General features: G+C 38.6%; 1 protein-coding gene across 2 annotated transcripts in view; it reads left to right on the top strand.

Moving 5' to 3' along the window:
- Window positions 1–19,109, top strand: part of ldlrad3 (low density lipoprotein receptor class A domain containing 3) — a 90,848-nt gene that overhangs the window by 18,808 nt on the left and 52,931 nt on the right. The gene's annotated exons all lie outside the window — the stretch shown is intronic.

Here is a 19,109-nt window from a genome sequence, read left to right as displayed (position 1 = left end):
AGATCGCATGGCATTAAAAAAATAGATGCCAGCCTATCATCCATCCCGTCACTTGATTGATACAGGGAAGCCAGTCAGATGACATCAGAATTTTTCTGACGCTTAGGTCGCTGCACATGCGCAAACAGCGGCGCGAAGTGTAGTAAAACTGACAAGCTAGTCAGCGAGTTAACTCCAATTTTTAGCTCTCGGTTTTTTCTCTTAAACCTGGCCGTCAGCAGCTACTGTCCGGACTATGCATCCCAGGCTGATTCAATTCAGTGCAAGTCATCAGAGTAAACTCAGGTAATGACAAAAAATTTACATAGTTAATTGTGTTGTGAAATATTGGATATTGCGGTTATGCATGTATATACATTGTAGATATAAAGAATCCTCAATATATTTATAAATAAGTATATGTTTTGGATTTTTGTAGTGGGTAGATCATTTTGACTTGGTCATTTTATAAGTAGCTCACATGCGGAAAAAGTGTGAGCACCCCTGCCTAAGACATTTGAATCTCCAATTCTTATTTTCTGGTTCATTTGGCATCCAGCAAGCTTAAAGTCTGCTTACAGGAAAATCTGACATTTGTTTCTTAATGGATTATACACATACACACAAAAATGATTGCAGAAAACAAATGGGAAAGTGTTTAAATCTTCTAGAATTCTAATGTTAGATCCATCTTTTTTTTTTCTTTCTTTTTTTTAAATCATAAATTTTGGTAGGTTAGAATGACATTATAATAATGTGAGCAAACATTCTTAGCTTTAGCCATCCTCTGGTATTCATATTTGAGTATCAGAGTACAATGTCATCAGCGCCAATGACTGATGACATTCATCAGACAAATGTTTTGTGTCTGCATCCTTAGGCTTCGACAGACACAGGCCTAGAGACTGGTTCATGGCCGTCTGGCAGCCACTGGCTGCTAGAGGGAAAAATGCGTATTCCCTCATGGGTTGGCTGCTGGTCGCATGAGGCTGACAGCAGTCGCAGTCCCAGCCATACAAGCCTAGACATTGGTCAATGTCACAATCAGCCGCAGTCTGAGAGTCACAAAGGTGCTGTATGAAAAGCCTTTTTTCAGTTGCTTTTGGTTTCTAAATACCAACCAAAAGTTTGTGATGCACAACTTTTATTTTAAAGGCGAACATTCTCTTTGCACTTTTTCAATTGTTAATCATTCTCGGCAACTTTAAGAATGATTAGGAGAGCTGGATTTACTTTAAGATCCACATTACCTGCGTTTTTAATAGCTTTTATTGGCGTGAGCTGGGTTTCACAAATAGTGCTGTTACTGCTTAGCCAAACATCTCATTCCCGAGACTTTATCTTGTCCGCCCAGTGACGTTTAGTATGCTATCATCTTGTTTGGTATCAGCAATATATGCATACTAATTAGTGTAGGCTGCTTTTCCATGTATAGTTGGTAACTTTGTCCGAAGCAGCTGTTTCTTATATTTATCAATATAGCTGTGACAACAAATGACTATTTGGAGATCGTGATTTTATGGTAAAGTTATAATTATGCAACTTTGGCTTGTAGGTTTAAATAGAGTTCTAAACTGACCCCACCAAAGACACAGCTGCAAAGGGAGCTGAATACTCCTTATCTATAGCGGATGTTGTGATTTTCCCCTTAACCCATGCATTTGTGCTAATGTGAGTCATCAAATGTACCTGCAGAGAAAACTGCTCCTTTTTTCCCTCAGGTTTTGCAAACAAATTATTTATACATAATAATAATTTGAATTTGACTGGAATTTGAAACTCTTATAAATTTTGTTTCTGTAACTGTGAGCAATGTGGGCTTTTGTTTGAAGTTTCCATCTTTTCATGTTCAGAGCTCAGGGTCTACAAGTAAAAGCAAGCTGAGGAACAGAGAGAGCCTCACAGGTGTAACGTAAGGTCAGCTTTGTCAGATTTCCCTCTGTGGCACTGTCTGCATCATTTCTCACTATCTGGCTGGCTCTGCTGAAATGCCAATTTGCTCAGCGAGGGGTCTCGCAGCATAGCGCTGGATGAAGGATATGTCCTGTTTACCAGTGTGTTCTGCGACAGTTGACTGCATGATGAAAGAGACGCAGGGGAGTGTTGACATTTAGTTTTGTGCCAGTGTAGGGAAGCAGAATTAATGGAATAGATTTTGTGAGTTTGTTTGATGAAGAAATGCAAGCCTATAGGAAGACATTTGCCTAGCTGCCACTGTGTGTAGTTGTGCACGCTTTACTTGGAAATACGTGATACTTTTTTGTATTTTTTTTTTCCTGTGTGTCAGACAATACTGCTTCTTTTTTTTTTTTTTTTTGTCTGCATTTGAGCGACAAGCAGCCCTTCCTCGATTCCAACATCTAAATCTAGTTGTTTTTTTTTTTCATTCTGCCCCCCATTCTTCCCTCCCTCCATCCTCTCTCTCCTAAATGCTGTGAAGGTAATCCCAAGGTGATGTTAATAGGCTGGGATACTGTTGAAATTGCCACTGTCATCTCTTAGAGGATTAGATGGACAATTGCTTCTATGAAGGCCAAGCCAAGCAGTTCAAAGAAAACTGCAACAAAACAACTTTTCTAAAAGTGCCTTATACTGCCAGCATGCAAGTAACCTCTAACATTACAGCTTTTGGGTTTTATGTGCTCAGTATTGAGCTTGCATAGGTATGCACTGATGTTCTGATCTCCTTTTTAATGTAACTACAGATGGACTCATAAACAGCGAAAATATATCAAAGCTTTGGGATTATAGGCTCATTGAGATCTTTGATCCTAGATTGATGGGGGACCATTGTGTGATTAACGGAGTTTTATTTAGCCAAGCCAGGGTAATTTTGCCTGTCACCATTGCAGTGATTCAAGTGCAATATAAAAAGGCCTGTTTGACATTGGATTTATTGCTTTAATAGTATAAAACTATCATGCAGAACTAATGAAACACTGTTGTAAACATCTTGTCATAGCTGCTGTATGTGGATGCAAGTTTGAAAGCCGTTTGGTCAGCGGTTCCCTTTATTGTTTCCTATGTAGAGACTTTGCCAGTCGGGTTATTGACTTTTTAGTCTAAAAATCTTAATAGGACTTCTTAATAGCACCTGTGTTGAAATCATTCTAGAGATATATTAATAGATGACTGAAGGGGAATTGACAGCAATTTCCAAATTAAACTGGGTTTGTGTTTTCATTTTTATGGATCAATGTCAATCACTTTTTCATGTACCTATTATTGTGGGGTAAAGTGTTCAAAGAAAAAAAGACAAAATAAGTTGCACAAAAATGCCAGATGTAGTAAAAATTATACAAATTATAACTCGTATATTCAAAATGATATTTTATTTTTTTTAATTTGTTAGAGTTAAATAAGCACTTGCAGTTTCCAAACAAATAGTTTGCTAGCAATTATTTTATGGTTCAGACTTTACAGGCTTAAAAAGCATGAAAAACAAATAAGCACTTTTGGCCCATATTGACATAATTGCATCACATATTTGCTGTAAATGTGTTGAATGATGCATGGTGCAAATCCTCCATCCCAAAGGTGTTCTGCTGAATTGAGATCTGATGACTGTGGGCCCCATTTGAGCACAGTGAACTCATTGTCATGTTCAAAAAGCAGTCTGAGATGATCTGAGCTTGGTGACATGGCACATTATCCTGCTGGAAGTAGTCATCAGAAGATGGGCACACTGTCAGCAACAAGACTTAGATAGCCTGTGGCATTTATACGATGCTCAACTGGGACTAAGTGTGCCAAGAAAATATTCCCTACACCATTACGGTGCCACCAACTCCAGTCTGAATTGTTGATACCAAAGCAGGCTATATCTACGCTTCTGAATGTTCTGAATATCTGAATGACCCGACAACTTTTTGTCCAATTTTAATGAACCCGTGTGAATTGTAATTACACTTCAAGGTTTTGACATGTTGTGTGTTCAGACGTGCTCTTCTGCATATCTTGTACCTTGATTGTAATGTCTGGTTATTTGAGATAATCTGCTATCTACCCGTTGTCCTCACACTTCTGGCATCAACAAGGCATTTTCACTCAGAGAGCTGAATATTTCTTTTGTTTTTCAGATTGTTCACGGTGAAGTCTAGAGATTCCTGAGTGAGAAAATCCCCCGTAGATCAGCAGGTTCTGAAATACTCAGACTAGCAATCTGGCACCAACAGTCACGCTACGGTCTGATTTAAATGACCATTCTTCCCCATTTTGATGCTCAGTTTGAACTTCAGCCTACAGGTGAACCTAAAAAAGAGGGGAAAAAAACATGAAATCAGAAGACGTGTCCAAATATTTAACTGGTAGTGTAGATGTCGTCAAAAGTCACACAATGAGTTCTACTGTAAGCATAAAATATGTACATGCATGTAAACTAATCACAGTTTCTGTCTGGCCTTAGTTTGCCTCTTTAAGCTGTTAATTTTCCACGTCTATTCTCTCCTTGTGTGTCTGCCTCACTCCACTCACTCCGGTGCTATTTCAGCCCACAGATGCACTATCAATAATTCAGCCCCTTTAACAAGGCTCAGGCTTTTAAGAGGGTTTGTCAAAGCCCCTCCTTTCTAGATGCCGGCTAGTCACTGGGTGGTCATGTCCTGGTGGAAAAGTCCTTGATTTTGTACTGAAACCAGAAATAAAATTGTTGCTAACAGACATTTGTATATCTTTATTTATATTGTTATTGAGTTTGTTTCCTCTCAAGCTTGAAAAAGCTAGAGCACACTTACTACTGGCGGGCCAAGAAGTCAGCGTCTTGCCAGGGATGTAAAGCCTAAGCTGTAGACAGAGTAAAATGGCAGCCAAAGCAAGAAGACAGGCAGGGTCACAAAAAGTTCATATTTCACTTTAATACTTGTTTACATTTTTATGCACCAAACAGAAGGCTGGCGAGGCATTGCAAATCCCAAACAGCCCCAACATCTTTTGGGGCAAAACCCATGTGGGTAAAGACTGCTTAATTCTGTGTGGAGCATGTGTGTTTGGATTAGTTTCAAGGAGGTCTGCAGGAAACGGAGGCTGTTGGTTTTCTGAGTAATGCGTACTGAAATTACAGCTATCCCTCAATGTCTGTGATAATGTCATAAGCTACAGAAAACGTACATTTATGCGGGCATATTGAATGACACAAGCCCATAGATTCATTGAAGAAAAGCAAAAATAATATGTGCACTTTGAGAGAATGATTGATTTGTAGCATTGCCATATTACTCTTGTATATAGAAAAGCATTACTTTAGAAATGCAATTTGGCTTTTCAGTTTTCCTGCTGGTCTGACGGGCTATAAATCTGCAGCACTTATTTACCAGATTGGTTGTAATTAGTTTATACAACAAGTCACATATTCAGTTTTTATTGCCTCTTTTGAATTTTGAATCAATGATTATTTAAATTATTGTCTTGTATCAATAACGAGGAGTTGGTTTGCACATCTAAAGGTTGGTATTAAGCAATACTCCTTTGTTTTGTGAGTTTCCTTGAATTCTGGCATCCTTATTTCATTAAAAAGCAAATGTTAAGTCCTCCAAACAACTGGTGACTAATCTTCCCTCATCCTAGAGTAAGAGGACAAGCTTGTGGTCTATTGTTTGCTTCTCTTCAGATGCACACAGGGGGATTTGCTGATTGCCCACCCACAGAGAGCTGACCGGTGCTGTGGAAAATCCAGCTGAGAATTAATCACTCTCCCCTTGTGAGAGTTGTTGCTCAGGAGTTTCTTGATTGGGTTTGACGGTGCAAATTTTTTGAGATGTCCTTTAACACCCAAATTCAAGCTTGGTTACCTAGTGTTAAGCCTTTTTTTGTTTGTTTGATGGTTTGTTTGTTTTTAATCTTATTTTTAGACTAAAGATGAAAAAAGGAGCCCCTCTGCATCATATATGCAAAATACTCTGCAGTGAAGAGGCTTTATGTGCGATATGTTTTTCTCCCCGACAAAAACATGCTCGATAATTTAACGGAAAGAATTAGAAGTACGTCTACTACTACTTGTTTCTCATCAAAAATTCCAAGCTCCATGAATATGCAAATGTAGAGATGCCTCTAGGTGCGGCGGTGAGCCGTGTCACACCCACCAGTGAAACGTTGCTGGTCTCATTACACTTCGATCAGAACACAGCCACTCAAACCACACAATTTATGTCAGAGTAAGAATAAGTTTAGCAGCTTTTTCTAAGCGTGTGTTTTTGTTTTATGATTGTTTAGCATTGCTTTCAGCAGGATGCGTGGGATAAGAAAGTCCTGTTTTTATTAAAGTCTCTTTCCTCAGGATGTTGAAATATGTGTAGTTAAATTTCACGTCTTTAGTTATGCGGATAAATGGGTGTGCGTGCGGCTCAGAAATGACACTGCTGCTTGGTGAATATTTTAAATGTCATGTGAAATGTGGAAATCAGACACAAGTGACGGGGGAGGATTCTTAAACATTGTTTTTCTCTCTTCAGCAGCAACCTGCTGCTTTTGTTTAACTTTCTTGCTCAGTATTCCTCCTTCGTTCTATGTATATATCTCTCTGGCTGTGTGTCTATGCGCGGCATCCTCGATAGAGATAAAATGAGTAGATCACATGAATTTAAATGACATTCCCATTACTCTGTGTTCTCTGTGCTGTGCGTCAAACACAGAAGAGGAACCTACAGAATGGGTAAATAACACTGTGTCATCAGTTCCTCCTAGAAAGTCTTTGGCACTACACACAAAGGCCAGTTATCTATTCATCACCTGTACTGTTGCACTTTATAGTTTGGACAAAGTGATATGGAAAAACTTTGAGAAGAAGACAAAACAATGCATTGGAAGTTTTAATTAAGACCATATGTGTGCATGTGAATGTGGAAGAAATCAATTCCAAACTGCACCACAAAGTAATAAATGCTGACATATTTGTTAATTAGCATTGTTACCCTCCTGTTGCATCAGCACACCAATATTGTATTCTTGAATAGTTATGCTTAAGTATTTCTTGTTGTACATAGACTTAGAAGTCGGTATCTGATAAAAGTTTAACAAATTTTTACAAAGTTTCGGATTAAAGCTGATGAAAGTACATGTAATATTGAGAATCAATATCGCAGTGTATGCAATAAGATGAAACAAACACTTGAGGACTGCCCTAATATTATTCTTATTTAAAGCACTGTCTTTCAGTCACAAGGATATAGATATCCACTGGTATATTAAGTTAAACCTTATGAATAAGAATGTTAAGCAGTTCAGACTAACTTCTCCAATACACAAACAAAGTGATGATGATCAGATGAGAAGTCATTATGTCTCTCTTACCCTCCAATAAAAACCCTCAAATTTTAGATTTGATTAGAAATGATAACTGAGAATGCCTCAAAGCTCTGTCTCATTCTCATTTTGTCACTTTTAATATAATTAGGATCTGTGTTACACAGGCTACCTCCACATGCACGGGTCTTTTTTAAAATTATAACCCTTTACTTATAGAAAGAATAGACAACCAAACCTTTAAAAGATAACATAGTGCACATTAGTGTTCAATGTAGCATTGTTACATTAGGAATCTGACCACATGTGTCCTTTTCAATTAATTTTTTTCTTAATTTTAAGAGTTTTCATAGAATTTTCAATAATTACTAAACCAGTTTGCATGCAGTGACTGTTTTGTTCGAAATTTCACTTTGCTTAACAGAGTAAATCCACAATTTCCTTAAAACTTATCTGGCTATAGCATTAGTCATGTCTCTAACCTTTGGACTTTGTAGTAAAGCTGCAGGTACCAGAGTTTCTGCTTCCCCAGCTGTGTCAATAAAAATGACTGAAAGTCTATGTTTTCCTATAAAAGTTCTCTGTGTAATATACAGGGCAAAACATGTTGGTCAAGCAGTAATAGGGTTTTGTCATACTTTAAGTGTTGCTGGAGTTTTAACCTCTTTACACATTTGGCTTGCTGTCATAGCGTCATCTTGTACTCTGCATCTGTTTTTCCTTGACTTGCCAATCCTTGAAGTAAAAGAAAGCAGAGAGGATTGAATACCCAACAAAGCGATTCTAGCATCAGCCATCTGGTTTTGTTTACCAGCAGACAAAGAAGCAGCAACATTAACACCTGCATTAGTAGCGGCAACAATTCTAGCAGTGTGCTGCAGATTGGACTTTTCGTGTAATCTGAGTGTTTCAAGTGCTTTAGCCCAGCTTGAAAATCCATCTTTAACAAAAGCTTTCAGAGACTCTTGATTGTTACTTGTAGCAGAGACCTCACAAAACCTCAGAGCTGTAGGCTATGCAAAGAAATTCCATTTTGTAACCAGCCTGATAATCCTTCCTTTGTAACAAATTTCCCACGTGTGGGACTAATAAAGGTTATCTTATCTTATCTTTTCTGCATTCATCCTCACTTCTGTTGTCTGTGTCTTTAGTGTTAACTGACTGGACGCTGCTGGAGGCACCGGTGGAACTGGTAGATATAGAAGCATCACTTTACTTTGGGTTTTTAAATTGGTCTGTTTTGTTAGCATTAAGTCCCCTCTTAAAGGCTAATGTACATGCAGTGAGTGTCGCGGCAGAAGCATAGGCTCACCAATCTGCCTGGAGTGCCAGTCTGATTGGAGGACAGGACAGACAGCGAAATAACCAGTCACGCGTAGTTCCTTAAATTGATCCAATCTACCACCACCCCATGACGAATAAATTTAACCTTGAGCTGTGCTGGCAAACTTGTGCGCTCAGCATTCTCCGAAGGTACTCGAGCACCTGAGCACTGTTGGAATTGACTGCTCTTACATAAGACAACGTTGTAAATAGGGCTGCCACAAACGATTATTTTGATAGTCAACTAGTCACCGATTATTTTTGCGATTAGTCGACTAATCAGATCATCATCCATTGGACGTACAGCGTACAGCTTATTGCACCAGCAGCATCTGGTCTTATATAACTATCATTAGCTTACAGCTTGAAGTGTTTGTGCTAACTAAAAATAAAGACAAGATGGTAGTTTATTAATTTTTAATGAAATTTGCAGATTGTTTCGGTGAAGTTTAATAAACTCCTTGCTTTCTAAAATATAACAGGACACCGGAGTATATTATCCAGCGTCTCAAACTTCTGATGATCAGCTGTCTGCTTGAAGTTTATTTAGCTGTGCAAAAACTATAACTTTAATCTTAGCCAAACCGATTTACTCAGGAACAAATAAAATACTAAAGAAAGCCAAACAATAACATTTTAAGTTATCTAAGTGACTTATATATCATGTTTAACCTGAGTAGCGAAAGACAGTGGTGGGTTTGAAAACGATTTGCCGGGAGTCCGGTGTTCTCACGGCTCTAGTTAGCCTTGCCCCCGCCTAGCTAACGAGCTAGTGGGTAACAGACGTCTCCGAAAACGTCGGAGAGCTTTTGAAAATATGTGGTGTCTTGATAAACTGAGCAGATATTTGAGGTTTACACAGCTACATTCTCGCCTGAAAATATGTTAAACGTTTATTTTGTGACCCAGAAAGAATAATAAGAGTAAAGTTAAAACTAACTAGCTGCCGCCATTGTTGACAACTGCGCTGGGCTGCGCTATGAATTCTGGGACACAGCTTCTTCTTCTTCGGGGTTTAACGGCAGCTGGCATCCTTGTACATGCAGTGCTGCCATCTTCTGTTTCAGTCCGTTATTACACCCTTAAATCCTACTACTCATTCCTGCGTCCTTTGTGATCTTACAAAGCTTCAAACGATGCGTCGACTATTAAATTAGTCGTCGACGATTTTAATAGTCGACATAATCGTGACTAGTCGACTAATCGTGGCAGCCCTAGTTGTAAAGAGGGTAATGGCCAGTATAGTTTCTAGTCTGGCTGCCCTGAGTTTAACTTCATGTATAAAACAGAAAACTCAACATAAGCTTAACCACTTGGCTAATGACCACTGGTGAACAGGATGGCAGGGATAAAAGCTAGCATTTCTTTTTAGCTAAGCATTGCTCTCCTGGCAAACTTGAGCTTCCTCGTGCATCTTTTGCAGAATCTTCCTACCAGGTGACACGTTGGACGCCTGGCCACACAGCTGCAGAATTTCTATGCTGTAAAACTGATTTAGGAACTTAGTGAGTCAGTATTATAAAAAAAATATGTTGTAAGTCATGATGAAAATGCAAGTCTGCCAAGCAAAACAGCAACCCCTTTCTCCTGCACCATTTTTATGCGCACTTAAGGACAAAGTTATATTTAGTTCTTTGATCCGGTGATGCCCGTTTAAGATGTGTGTACAGAGGAATGTATGTGTGCATCAGTGATGTGTATCACAAGAATCTGGAGCTAGAAATAATTGTCCTGACCTCTTACATTCCTTTTTTGTTTCTCTGAAGCTGTTAGACTAGTTTTCCCCTGTGAGAAAGTTGTTTTTCTTGAGTGTGCTACACATTAAAAGCTATAACAAAAGAGATGCGCTGCCTATTAAGTAAACAAGCTACACCATAGAATCAGCATAAACAGGATAAACTGCTAATGATGAGTGTAATTTGATAGTATGTTCAAATGCATTTGGTTTATTGAAAAAGTAGTACATGCTTACAGCTTCTTTAAAACTTTTTTGTCCTAAATATTATATGTGGTTTATGGTATTTATTTTCATGAATTTCTTTACTTTAGCAGCTGTGTCAGGAACAGAGTTATTACATTGGCTCAATGATTTTACTGCAATTACTTTGGAACTCAAAGTTAAGTGTCTGAGCACCTGTCACTTTGAGTGTGCAGTGTGTTTAATGAGGAATTAATTGTCAGATAACCCCAATATTTCTGTGCACAATAAGTTCTATTAAACGATGTATCAAAAGGCTTAGTGAAGTGGGTGTACATATCATCTATAGACAGAAAAAGGTATTAAAAGCACAAGAAAAATTCATTAAATTCAAGGGTAACTAATCTATAGATTGAAAGGCTCTTGGTTATTTTAAGTACATCAGCGCTAGGCAGGTTTTATTTGCCTTGTAGGAGTTCTGCTTGGTAACTTTTGATTTTAGCACTTTTTAAAAGTCTGATTGCATTTGAAGTCTGCTTTTGTGTTCTTCAGGTAATCACCCTTAGTTACTGAGTAACTGAGTGCGCACAGCGTGGATGACTTAATGTGAACATTTTGTGACTTTTTCTCACCATGTGTTCTTTTCACATTAAAATGACATTAACTTTAAATCAGACGCGGTCCTTGCTCAGTTTGCCATTCGGTGATATTATCAATAGCTCATTTAGCCCTTGTTGCCAACTGACACTGCAAATAAAGTAACTACACAGCAGGTTATGAAGTCAGCGACTCGTCCCGGGAACAAATGGATTCACACAGTAGATTCATCCTTAGAGGCAAAACCAAAAAAGGCAAAGCAGCAGCTTAAAGATACTGTGGCTACATTGTAGCTGGTTTCATATTATTCCGGCTTGCTGTCTATTTTCATGCATGGTTGCTCTTTTTCTCCATCTCTCACCATTATTGCTTTGCTTGCTCTGCTGCTCTGTGCTTATGCTACCCTTCCTGTGTGTGTGTGTGTCTGTCTGTCCATAGGGTGCCTTTAATTGATGCAGACCAGGTTCTTTGCACTTGCACTTATTTATACTGGATGCTTCAGTGAGCCAAAGTAACAGGATGGAGAATCTCTTCTTTTCTCTGGGAAGATCTGTCTCCCTTTGCCACATACAGACACACACACAATGAAAGAGACAGCCAAATCACCCCCTGCTGCGTCTGAGAGCCCCCTACTTGTAGTTAGCCCATTTAGAGCGGTGTGTAATTGAAAAATAAGTTTCTTTTCTTGAACCTGAAAGGCTAGTTTTCATTCCGAGCTGGGCTATATTGATTCACTCCTCCCTTATCATCCAGCAGAAGCAGCCCTTGCTGCCCATGTTTGTATTGACATTATCTGTCTGTAATGTAACTTGGCATGCTCCTTTACAGCTTCAGACACAATTTCACATAATTCGCTGGAGATAGTTTTAGCAGCATGGTGTTGGTAGTGTGGACAAAAAGATTATGTTCAGGGGTGGTTGATGCGGATTTATTTCTGAGGACATTTTTTTTTGTCCGGAAAGCTCAAAAACTCTCCTCCATAACCATTTTATTGTGATGTTTCTCCCATAGTACTATTTCTTACTGCTACTCAAGCTTACAAAGTCGGGCCAATCAATTCTCGGGTGCTGTTTCAATCTGAGGCTCAACCTTTTATTCAGGGCTAATCAATGCAGGGCAGATATCTAAGGCTGCTGGGGAAGATGGGGGTTAGAGAAGTAACAGCCAAGCCAATAGTCACCTCAGCTATAGATTTATATCACTGACCTTTTATGTGCAGAGCACAGAGAACAGAATTTGCTTAGGGTGGATATTACTGGGAACCCAAGGACAGAAAATGATGTTACTGGTTACCTCCCTGCTTCTTTTTTTTTATTACCCCTGTACTCTTTCCTTTCATAATTGCTCCATATGACTCACATCCAGTCATATCTTGATCTCCCCCTTTCATTTCTTTCCTTTCATCTTTTTTGAAACAGAATTTTTAGAAAAACTTATGTGCTACATGCTCCTATATAGTGTTGGTTTAATCCTTATTGCATCTTGTTGTGTGTTACTCTGCTTTACACAGTACTTTCCTGTCTACCCTTGTGGAGTATTGCAGTAACATATCTCTGTTGTACAACCCAGAGTCTATACACACACCCAGAAGAGTCTTATAGGTGAAGGGAGGTCATCTGTATGCTTTAAGGTTTAATACGTTTTCAATAGCTACTGTCAAGAGTAATATATATTTTTTATTACCAAATTAGCTGTTCATTGTCGAGGCAGCATACTGACATTTGGTTGGAAAATATTCATAAGGCCTGGAAGACAGAGGCAGATGTGGGTGGTTGGACCTGTCTTTGCATATTCAGAGAACTAAGGCACCCTAAGCAGTTCTCTGAAAAGTCTCATGACTGCCATTTCCAGAATCATTATGCATGAAGTATACCCATGGAACATCTTGGAATGAAAGTTGGAAGCTTTCCATGTGCACTCATATGATTTTTTTCTTTAAATGGGTAACAGTGGTCCTAAATATTAAAGTCCTAACCTATTAAGAAATTTTGTGGTTACATATTTCCCAGATCTCTCCAATTTGATTCCAATATTTGCAATTCTTAATCTTCTTTGCATGTGGGATCACTTTGATTTATTTTCTCACTTGTGGCATTTCTCAAGGTCAGACACAACCCAGAAATGTCTGTTTGGGTTAAAAAAAAAACAAAGGTAGTTATTTTTTAAAATGAGTTTCTTTTATTCGCTAAAGATCCTAGAGTCAACATTAATAGCATTTCCCAACTTTCCAAACCCAGATTTATAAATCCAACTGATGAAAGCTACATCATTTGGATCCATGTTCAACATCTTCTCGTCTTTGTGGAAACACAAATTTCTTTGTGGTTTACTGCAAACTGTGAACGACCTGGATATTTTTAAACTGTTAACAGTTTTACGATTGAGTTTTAAATTGCTCGGGTTTCTCCTTGCTCACTTAAATTCAGCTTAATTCAGAGAAATTATTCTCTTAATAACAAGATCTACCATTTTTTTAGATTTTAGTTTCTATAATGCACGGAACAATAAGCTGATGTAATTTTATAATAGCCAATAAATGAACATTTTAAAAAGTATAGAAGAAATGGGGGAAAGAGCCTTCAACCATGTAATGAGTGTTGACATTACATAGTTTGTCCTCCAAAAGGCACTTTGAAACTTCCCTGTTGGCAACACCACAAACACAACAACCAGCTGATCTGAGCCAAGTCAGACAGGGTGTAAAAGAGTAATCCATGACTTGCTGCAACAATAAAACAAGATTCATTTTAAGCTGCATTTTTATATTACCTTAAGGGCTCATAAATAGCTATGCATAAATGTTAGAGCAATCTCTTTATCATCCACTATATCGGTTCTTTAATATCACAAAATCCTCGGTATCGGAGTTAAAAATCCTGTATCGGCCAGCGTCTAGTAATTACACCTTTTGTATATAATCTTGCAAAAAATCATCCATCATATTGCATATCACTTACTTAACATGAAACAATGTGGAAGCTTACTTGAGAAATAACTTGAGTATTATTCAGAACCGCTGGGAAATTAAGCTTGTGTTTATGCTGGGAGTTCATTTTCATGTCAAATTATAATTGAGGTAAGAGAGGTGCAATCAATATAACTGCAACAGAAGCTGAGCTGAACAAATAGAGAGAGGAAGATTTCACCCAGATTGAGCCACTGAAACTTTGTGAAAGTAGCACAAACTAAAAATGTACATGCTAATTAAAAAAAAAAAAATTAAAAAAAGGGGGGGGAGTATCCAGCTGATGTCTCTACGCTCTATGATTTAACAGTTTAAATGGGGCCTTAGTAGACACAGGGTTGCTGAAGGGTGAGAAAAGATGGGATGCAGACGGTGGGTGTGCAGAGGAAAGGATGGTGTAGTCAATATTTACTCAGAGTAATTGGTCTACACTTCCAGGTTCATCCCTGCCTTATCTCCTCCTGTTCTCCCTCGCACACTCACTGTGTGACCACAGTTACACACACATACACAGGGGATTGTGCACAATGCCCTGAGCAGTCCACAAAATAATGGTTAAAAGCATAAGGGATAAATGCTCGACACAGTTGCTTCCAATAAAACTGCCCAGGTCACCTTGGGAGTGTTGCAGAAACCCCAGAGTACCATAGTGAATTATTATTGCATAGTGAATTGTTATTATTTCGTTTCTCTTGTAGTGCCATCTGTAATGACCTGTATAGCTACACTTTCTGCGGTAATGAGGTGGGTTTTTGTTCATTACCTCAGTGGCGAACAAGTATTGAGGCTTATTACTGAATTGACAGAATGACAGGGGCATTGGGATAAGAGGCTTGCCAAAAGATGGATTCATCACAAGCTTGTTGCAAGAAGTACTGCAAAAGGTTTGCTACTGGCAGTGTTACACTCGTGGGAAAAGACGAGCTGTCCATCAACTGTTTCTTCTTCTTTTTTTTTTTTTCACTCTTATTGGTCACTCCTCAAACACACCCACGCAGACACACATACACATATATGAGAGACAGTCCTTTTCCTGTCCTCTTGTGCTCCCAAAGCAGCTTTCCAATCAACCCAGTGTATCTCCGTCAGCTCTTTGAAGTCATTTTATATGGTTCTCGCCTACACTTGTTCTGTGGGGCTCTGAATGGACATTTCTGGGTTGTCGACAATGTGTTGCCCTAATCACGCTTCTTTGTGCGGTGTTTGGTCTGTGAATACTCACAGCTCTGTAACAGGTTCGTATTTAATTGTCTCCCCAGTGTCGCCAAATCCTCATAGGGAATTGTTTGCGTTCTTTTCTGTCATATTGAAAGACATTTACTGAACAGTATAAAACCTCCGAGATGACCGTTGTTGTGATTTGGCACTATATTTAAAAAGTCTGATGAAAAATAAGCTTCTGAAGCAGAGGTTAGTGTACTGGAACAAGCTTGAATGGCCTTCCATCACCTTCAATTACAATACATAATTACTTCAAGCAAGTTCATTTTCATGTGCTGCAGGCTGGCGTTCCCTGCAGCTGGTGCCACGATGAAGATAACAATGCAGAAAGTAATACCGCCCCACAGTCCCTGATGCACACTATGCACATTCTTTTTTCTGTCTCATTCCTGTCATGCTGCAGATGCCAAAAAAGCTGCAGTCACAGCACTTCAGGATCAGCTAAAGTTACTTTTTTCAAAGTAGAAAGTAATTTCAAATGGAACGTTTCAAACAGCTCAACAGACATTACCAAACGCACGCGCACAAGCTGTTTCTGTGCAGTTCGACACTCAGTGTGTCTTGCAGTCGATGTGTTGATGCAGTTGCTGTAGTTCAGTGGCAGAAGAAAGAAACAGCTCTGAGAAATGTGTAAGAAATATACTAGGATTGTGAGAGATTAGGTAAGAACTGAAAGTCAAGAACTGCTCAGGAATTGACATTTAATAAAATGTGATGTCCTCATTCTTTTCAGAGTTAACTAAAGCAGACATTGTTCATAACGTGTCACTGAAACTATCTTCTTTAATTTTGTGAAATGACAAAACGATAATTTTTTGTTTCAAAAGTTGTGTGACGGTACTGGACAGATTAATATGTAGAGATTCAATTGGATACTTTGTATCCATGTATTGTGGTAGTCTCATAATTACTGTAGCACTGTCTGCTACAAATTTCTGTATCTATGTGAATGGTAAGGTTGGGCGATTGGACGAATATATCGACTGTCGATGATAGGCTGAGCCTTTCGCCGATCGTTTTTACAAGTCCGTGCATGATTACATGAAACGAATGAATGGTAGACGACCAGTTTGCCAGGTTTTTCTAATTAGTTGATTAGTTAATGATTATTTCAATAATTCTTATCTCCTCTTCCTGTGGGCAAACCTCCTGTTCTAGGCTCCAGTACCTCACCTGTGCAAGTCTGCCCACCTGTGAATATCACCCTGTTGTTGAAAAGGGTTTACTATTCAGAATAAACGCTAATATTAATGTGAGAAGAAAAAAACAAACAAACTAGGAGACTGTGTAGCTACTCCAGTTTAATGGTTTACTATCACATTTCACTCATTAGCTAACAAAACTGAAATTGTGTTCACTCAGCAAGCATCAACCATGAGAAGTTTCTGCCAGGGAAGCTAACATAAACAAGGTATCAGTGCGACACACCAACTAATTCTCTAAAGCTGACCCACCCAGAGTTGACATCACAGCTCCACAGTGTCGGTGTTTTAAATGCGTGTGCACCGCAGTAGTGCTTTCATGGAAGGAAAGCGCTGCTTTGCACAGTCTGCATTCAACTTTGTCTGTTTTGCGTGAAATGATTTCACATTTTTGAAAACTTCTGTTTCTATTTACTTCTGTCCTCCTGTTTTGCCGTTCACGCTATGTTATTCTTTGTTAATATTGGGTGTAGTCTAAATATGGAATGAAGAATTTCAAAAAGAGCTGCAGACCTGGCAAGAAACACCATTAGGACATAATGGCCCATGTTGGACTGGTGCCATGCCCACTGTTAGGTCAGGGGTAGCAGTCATTAATTTAAATTTAAGCTGATGGTGCTCTTAAGGATTACTTGCCAATTCCCACCTTTATCTAGCATTTGGACAGCAGCCATGATAGCTCGTGTAACATCTGCTTATATAATATATGGCTAACTCTATTTAACTCAACAAATCAGATCAGTCCTTTTGAGGTGAATCACTTCCCCCACTGCAGTGCTACACCAGAACTTAAGGTTCCCTTACCTGCCAAATCCCATTTTGATCCCTTTGCTAAAGAGTATACTGTTGTCAGTGTGCACATTGTGCCTTCATTGTGAAGAATTGGTCAGATAAAACGAGTGAGATGTAATATTTACATTTTGAAAGTGACCTGAACATATTTTAGTCTTATAAGTTATATTCGAAGCATAGTTAATTAGCAGATGGCATAAATGCTGCATCAGGTTTATAATAAGTTGATTATTGACGATGGTTATGTTATAAATATTTTAATCAGATAGGCTTTATCTTCTTATCGGCTCTAAAATGTATAAGGAAATTTTCCAAGGCATGTATTTATTGACTGCAGCTCGATCTGATCTGTTAATTTGTAAAATATCGTCTTCACCCTTTTTGTTTCCTGCAAGTTAACATGGGCAAATAAGCCAGCTGGTGTTGATGAGGGTCAAAGGTTGAACAGTGTGTGAGTAGCTTTGTATGTAAGCTGATTGCAACTTGAAATTGAAAGTGTCTCCTTGAAGCCGAGCTATAAGTTAACACTAATGTGCGACTGCTATCTCTGCACCATCTCTATGCCTGAAGTTAAGCTGGATTTTTTTTTTTCACTTGATACTGAAACATCATTGAAGCGACTCAAGATAAGAGAAGAGATGACTCATTGTTCTTATATCAAACCAGCCTTAATGTTTATATGTTGAAGTTGAGAGAAGTGGAAACTGAAATATCACACCACTCAGCTGAAGCTGCTAAGAGTAAGCCTGTTATTTATTTTGTTTTTTGGAAAGGTTGTTTGACAAAAAGATAATCACAGCGATGTTTTTCATTTCCAGTTTAGAGGTTTTTATTTGAAGTGGGGTGCAGTGGATTTTGTGGTAATGAAGATTACTTCATTGAGAATGTGTCCCTGTAATGGTTTATTTGAGGAAAATGAACAGTGTCACTGCTGGAGAAAGGGAATTCATTTAACTGGATTATTTTAAAGGACTGAACAAATAGAAGCGGCATCTGAACATAAATACAGAGCGATATCTATGATCTGTATCCATCCAAGCATTTTAGAGGTTTTCATATTTGTCATTACTATTCTGCATTTAACATTTTTATCCCTTTTCTCATTTTCAGATTTTGTTGAGAAGGACATTTAGACATCCATCACTGTCTTTTGTTATAAATATTTAATGTCAAACAAAATAAAAAAAAAGCTGCAGGTACCTACATATATTAAGTATTGTGCTGAATTCTTGAGCTTAAAAAAAGTCAATATTTGGTATGACCAGCTGAGTTCTTTAGTACAGCCTGAACTATTTTAGGCTCTTTTAAGCTTTGTTGTAATTTCTTTAAGCAGTCAGTGGTTCTGTCGGCTCCTTGAAGGGCGTTCAAAGCTCTTCGTTGGATGTTGGCTGCCTTTTGTTCAGTTCTGTTCAAGCTGATCCCACACTGCTTTAATAATATTGACGTCCAGGCTCCGGAGGAGGGCCAAGTTCATGACTGATAGTGTTCCATTGTGTGTTTTTTCTATCCAGGTATGCTTTGATTGCACTGGCAGTGTGTTTGGGATCGTGCTGAAAAAGGAATCCGTTGCCAATCCGTTGCTTTCCAGATTTCCATGGTATTACACATGGTGTTGCACAGTGGATCAAAATCTAACTCCATTCATAACTATCTAATCTAATCTAATCTAAACTCCGTCAATTTTGACAAGATCTCCAACTCAACTGTCTGAAATGCAGCCCCAAACCATGACAGAGCTCCTGTCGTGTTTTACAGATGGCTCTAGACACTCACTGTTGTAGCTCTCTCCTGACTTCCTCCTGCTGACAATTTGAACCAGAAATGTCAAATTTGGATTCATCACTCCATCAGACCTGTTTCCACTTATTTAAGTCAG

The sequence above is a fragment of the Diplotaxodon limnothrissa genome, linkage group LG7, assembly GCF_057381915.1.
Source record: "Diplotaxodon limnothrissa isolate DT_005_m linkage group LG7, D_limnothrissa_male_GT1.1, whole genome shotgun sequence".
Lineage (NCBI taxonomy): Eukaryota > Metazoa > Chordata > Actinopteri > Cichliformes > Cichlidae > Diplotaxodon > Diplotaxodon limnothrissa.
Note: the sequence above shows the minus strand (reverse complement) of the source record. Positions and strands in the feature narration are given on the sequence as shown.